Here is a 6,363-nt window from a genome sequence, read left to right as displayed (position 1 = left end):
ACGTGTCGTCGGCGGAGCTTTAGGCTCCGATCCTCTATCTCAGAACTAATATGGATTATGGTCTGAGCATAAGGCGTTGTGGTTTTACCCAACGGCAGAAAGCAGCTGCGCATTTATGGGCAGCGCTCTCATTACTGGTCGCTGCGCTAGCCAGCGCAGACGACGAGACAGCATTCGTAAATGTTGCTGTCTCCATGTTGTGAGCAATGAGAGAAGTTTGGATTGGCAATAATGCGCCATCATCTTTCCCCATTAGCTCGTTGTCCGCATCACTACTATGAGGTGACGGCAACGGTGTCAACTCATTGTAGTCGACAATGAGCGACGGGTCAACATCTTCACTTTTAAAGTGGGATGGATCTCTAAGCCCCGCTAACGCCGCGACAGCAGCAGTAGCTATCGCGTTTCGACTACGGCATTAGTCGCTGTCGGCGTGTTAACGCGGCGCGTGCGCTTCGCGCGGGGTATGTTCGCAGACACCACGCCAACGTTGCCCCTTTTAGGTGGCATATTAGGCTCCGTGCAAGACGCAGGTAGCAAGAGTGAATGAGAGCACTAAGCGTTAAAAAGGACAGAGGGACAGCGGCGCGTAAAGAAGGTCGCTGTCCCTCTGTTCTCCTTAACGAATTCGCAAAAAGTGAATTCGTTCTTGGGGGGGGTAACGGGCTTAAGTTGCCCTAATGTTACACAGTCCCCGCAAAGTACACTTTATGTACTTAAGAGGATGGTCAACCACTTGGATGTGGTTCACATTGTGACCGACCCTTGTGTATGTGATGCACATAGGTGCATTCACATTAGGAGGGATGACGCCTAGCGTCATCCGTTACGCGAGGCATCTAGAAAGATATGCTCGCAATAAATATTAGTGTTATCCTCAGAGATGACATTTTATAATTGGTAAATAAATAGGTATTTATATTTAATAGGATTAAATATAAATCAGTCGGAAAACCACTGTCTGTGCACGAGGAGTCGGATCACCGCTTCCGTGACACGTATACCAGAGTACTTAGTGCGTTGGGTAGAGCGTGGTCGCAGTAGACGTTCCCGCCTACATAATCGGACACCGCGTTACATCGACCCCCCCCCTCTTAACCAACAGTCACCATATTGATTGATTTAGGGTGATAAAAAAGATTATTAAGTCATTTACTGAAATTAGCATTATTGGTCTTAATAAAAATACGATTTTATTTGCATTATGATTTTAATCAAAGTACCGATTTTTTTGCATTATGGTTTTAATCAAAACACCGATTTTATTTGCATTCTTGATTTTGGCCAGAATCGAGATGGCGACAAACAAGTTTGCGCGCGTGGGCCGCGAGGTCGCCAAGCTGGCAGCTGCACGGATCCGTGTAGCTTTCAGTAAGGCAAATGCTTCAGTAGACGCTAATGCGTCTACTGCGGGGGATGTATCACCTCCTACTCCCACGGAGGTGTTTGGGATATGTCATCTGTTGATGACATTGCAGATGACGGAGGCAAGTTACCTGCTACACCAATTGTAGGTAACTGGTCCAAGTCACCTGCATCGCCCGACTCAGTGGTGACTGAGAAGGCCGCCTGATTACCCGGGGCCGAGTCCGTTAAACCTTTGGATTCTAACGTGACTACCAAAGAGGTGATGACGAGGTTGTTTAACTCGTCGGACCTCTTTGGTGGGGAGTCATCATCAGATGACTCCGAGGGCGATGCCACTCTGGTAACGTTAGTATGCGTCACAGGAACTACGTGGTCGCGAAGGTAAGAGTGCTGCTGGTGCTGCTAGTTTGCATCACCAGAAAGGCTCTAAGGGTCATAATAACGTTGCGTTAACATGAGCCAACAGGAGAGGGATCGCAATACGTTGCGGTTCGCTCCTGAAAAGAGGCCTTGGTTACCATTCAAGAGAAACCTCATTCGTTGGTCTGATATAACCAACGATCAGTATCATATTCCGTTATTCGACTCATCTAGGCTTTCAAAAGCGGGCAAAGGATGTCAAACTTTTTTTCAAGCTTGGACAGCCTTTGTGCAGAGTGTACAAAACATAGGCCGTTAGGTCTGGCTTGACAAGCTAAACGGTTTCCGTGAACGGGTCGGGAAACGTGTCTAAGTCGCTGCACGCTATAAGTTGCATTGTTTGTCTCGAGAGGAGGGATCCCTTGCCTCTCGTGGAAGGACTCATGTTCATGCTGTTTAAGTGTGCAGGTCATGCCCTTTAGGAACCATATTACCTTAAAGATCCCCATTGGAGGACTCTCATCTCTTTCTAGATGCGTCAAGGGATGAGAGCCTCCAATCCTTCTAAGAGTGCGGGAAGCACTTGTTCTCCGATGGACCTTCTGCTGAGGAGGATGGCTATCGTCGAACTGCAAGACGAGAGCCGGAAAGTCCAACATCAGTTGGGAACCTCGTTCTTAACTGATATGCGAGGGTGGATACCCTCGCCAACGAACGAGATAACTCGTTCGAGTCCCCTTTGCCTCACGGTGATTAAAGAAACTTTCAACAAGAAAGCGTTTCTCACCACCTGAATCCATTAATAAATAGAAAGATAGGGTTCGCCTCGTTTTGACGAGCCCGGTTCAACATCGTGATTTGGATCATACCCTTTATCATTTAAGGGAGAATCTTGATCACGAGCGATCCCGTCGTCGCAAGTTAGCGGTGACGGTCAATAATGTTTCTCGTGACCAGTTGAAAAGTTGTGCACAGATTGCGACTGATCAACTGGCAAACGAAAGGACACACCAGTCCCTTCAAAACGAGCTGTTGACAGCTCGTCAGAAGATCTCTTCCTTGAAAAAAAGAGTGGATCGTCTGGTTCAAAAGAATCAGACCCTATTCCGAGACAATAAGTCTTTGGCTCGGAACCATCAGGCTTTGGCTGATGCCCTTGACCGTTCCGGTGTAACCCGGAATCGGAAGAAGCCTCGCACTGATGGTACAGGCAGAGACGACCAACATGAAACGTAGGATGTGTACGCATACTTCACAGCTCGATATGCATTGCCTTGGCGATGTAATACACGAAACGGGCCGATATACCTGGGCAGTAATAGATTACTGCCTACATTTGTCACAACGTGCTTCGGTAAATTTACCGTAGACAGTAGGACTAGGTCAATAATTTTAAACGAAACCGATAGAAACGGAACTCTGACAAAAATAAAAGAACAATTATTTTATTGTTCTTTTATTTTTGTCAGAGTTCCGTTTCTATCGGCTTACCGCACCAGCGATGGAATCCTATACGGAACGGACCACTGCTTCTCTAGCCAGAAGTAAATTACCTGCTGACTCGGTTTTAGTTTTGTTATCAGTGCGACCGGCTCGCACTACGGAAGTATTAATCTCTTCATTATTGAGAGTATTATCATTCTCATTAATAGTACTGCTTTCGATGCCGAGTCTTTCAGCATCGTTGTCTACTTCAATGTTAGTCAACTCAACACAGGTATCCTTCGCATTGACCTTAGGGCTAATGCGTGCTGAGCAAGAGCTAAAAGGTTCTTTGCTCGAGCGAGTCCCTCCTCCCCTTAAATAAGAGTTACTCTCAACAGGGTGGTATATGTGGGTGGCGTAAGCCGTTCACGTAAAACGGTGTATGCTTTGTAGAAGCATGCACTAAATTAATGATGGCAAATTTTACCATCAGCAAGAACTCGCTCCAACTCTTAGAAGAGTGACGTATCCGCAAAGTATCTCTTCGAGGATACGGTTTGCACGCTCCGTCTGACCATCTTTTTCAGGATGATCAGAAGTTGACATGTTAAACTGTGTCAAGTGATTTGAACACTGTTTGTCAAAATTCTGCCGTGGATCTAGGGTCTCGATCTAAGCCCAGTTCACGGGATAACCCATGAAGTCAAATATCCTGTCAATAAAGACACGAGCAAAGCCTTTGGATGTGATCGACTCCGGGACGGCAGCAAGATGTACCATCTTGCTAAAACGGTCAACAAAAACAAGAATATCATCCGAAGACGAAGTCCATCGATACGGACTGCCAATACTCTGCCAAAACAGGCAGAGATCGTAACGGAGCACGGAAGGAAGCGCTGGGCTTTACCCGTTGACAAACTTCGCAAGCACGTATGTACTTGCGGACGAACTCTACTGGCGTGGCCAGTAGAAAACGCGACTTATCGGGGATAAGTCTTCTCACGTCCACGATAACCACTTATTGGTGCATCGTGGCACTCATACATGATGCGTAATCGCAAATTGTTATGGGTAGGGATGACGATACGAGGTGTGTCGCCAGCAATGGCTGTATAATACAATAAACCATTGCGTGTTGTATATCGATCTCTTGAAGATCGATACAATATCGACAATCCTTTAAAGGATTGTTCAGATGGCCTTTTAAGGTGATCCATCAACCCTTTAAGAGCCCTTTCTTCTTAATAGGCTCTTCCAACGTCGTAAAGTAATGTTGACGATGGAACACTTATTGTTGCAACAGTGGCCTTATGCGCACGGTTAATTTGCGCAGCCGGCTCGAAATTGGGCCGCCGCGAAAAGGCATCAGCGACGACTTGAACTCGTCCTTATCTATACTCCACGGAGAATTTATACCTCGCGAAGAAAGACAACCATCTCGCCATTCTTTGCGAGAGGTGTGGGCTATTTACGGCCGTGCGTAAAGACACATTATCCGTGTATACGATGAGCGGTCCATCTCCTCGGAGATAGAACCTAGGTGGTAGGAGAGGTTGGAGACCTAAATTATAGGCTCACTCTTCCCCTGTATATGAAGATGCACCCATTAATTAAATAAAAAAATATTTTTTGACACAATATCAATTTTAGGGGTATTTTTGTGATAAATAAAACAAAATTAATTAAATTAAAAATGAAAGGCGTTACTTAGCCAGTGTAACGGGGTGTATCGTTACATGAAATTAACACAAAAAGGTTGCTAATTCATATATTATCTAAAAGGTAGATAATATTTGGAGGATATTACTTTATGTAGTAATGTTCAGAATTCTTATCCATATATAGGTATAGACCATTATATCTATTTATTCCGCAGACTAATCAGCTGTAGAGATTAACAGAGAGAGATACAGATAATATAAGATAAGAATTCAATTGCATGTTTAGTATTAGTTTATAATTAAGTTAGAGTTAACAGATAGAAAGAAGAGATACTTAAATATATTAATACAGTTTTCATTTTACCCTCTTTAGGCTAGTTACCTTCAAGAGAAGTCTTCCTCTGCACGTACTAGTGTACGTGAAATAACGTAAGGCACCACTCCCAACTGAAGCAGTGCGAAGTGAACTTGTACTGAAGCAGTACAAGTCGTAGCGCCCCGTTACACCTGGCAGCACTTTGTAGTCCGTCCAAGGACCACATTTCCCACATCTAACATGGACGTGTTAGATGGTAGTGGGAATACGCATCCCGTTTCACGTGAAAGCTACTCCCTTCTAAGTGACATAGAAAGGAGTGCGGTCGAACGAATGAGTTCGACCGTAGGAAACGCTGCAATCTTGGCAATGCTGTCCAATTTGGACAGAGATACCCTCCATTCAGCCATCGCCAAGTTTATACAACATGAACTTGACGAGATGAAGGAGAAAGTAGCCTTGCTGAATCAGCAAGGCTCTCAACAGGCAGAACTGTTGAGGTTTCAACAGGTACAAACTCCTATTCCTGGGACGACGCAAACGCGTCGTCCCGAAATCTTAAATATTGACAACTCTAAGTATCGGGGAGTCGAAGAAGACTCCCTCTTGAGATGGTTTGTCGAGTTGGACGATGCCATAAGGGCACGTCACATCGTCGACGAGCAAATGCAAGTCGCATTCGTTCAATCAAATTGGGCAGGTCGTGCCAAAACTTGGGCATTGGGTCTTAAGTTGCGCGACCAGTACGTCTTGGGTCGCTAGAGGCTTTTAAAGCCCCGGCTCAAACAGACGTTTGAACCGCCTAGGGCTGAGTTCAGAGCTCGTTCAGAGCTTCTGAAACTAAGCGTGATGCTCACGCATATTCCCAGCACATACGACTCTCAGCGAGTTGTATCACAAATAACCCAGTACATGAACACGCGTTGATTACGGTGTTCATGCAAGGTCTTACAAATGGTCCCGTAAAGACCCTCCTGTTCCGCTTGGAACTGGATACGCTTAAAGAAGCAATATCCGTTGCGGAACAGGAGGACTTTAGCTTGAGACAGGCTCAAGCTAGTTCGTCATCATATCGTCCTCCAAGACGACACGAACTGGGAGGTCCAGAACCTATGGACCTCTCTTATGTCGAAAGCGAGAAACCTCGCTTTTCGAACAACAAGCGATTGCAGAAATGCAATCGCTGTCAAAAGTTAGGACACTACGCTCATGAGTGTAGTGCCCCACGCCCAG

This window comes from Bremia lactucae, linkage group LG3, assembly GCF_004359215.1.
Source record: "Bremia lactucae strain SF5 linkage group LG3, whole genome shotgun sequence".
In the NCBI taxonomy this organism is placed as follows: domain Eukaryota; phylum Oomycota; class Peronosporomycetes; order Peronosporales; family Peronosporaceae; genus Bremia; species Bremia lactucae.
Note: the sequence above shows the minus strand (reverse complement) of the source record.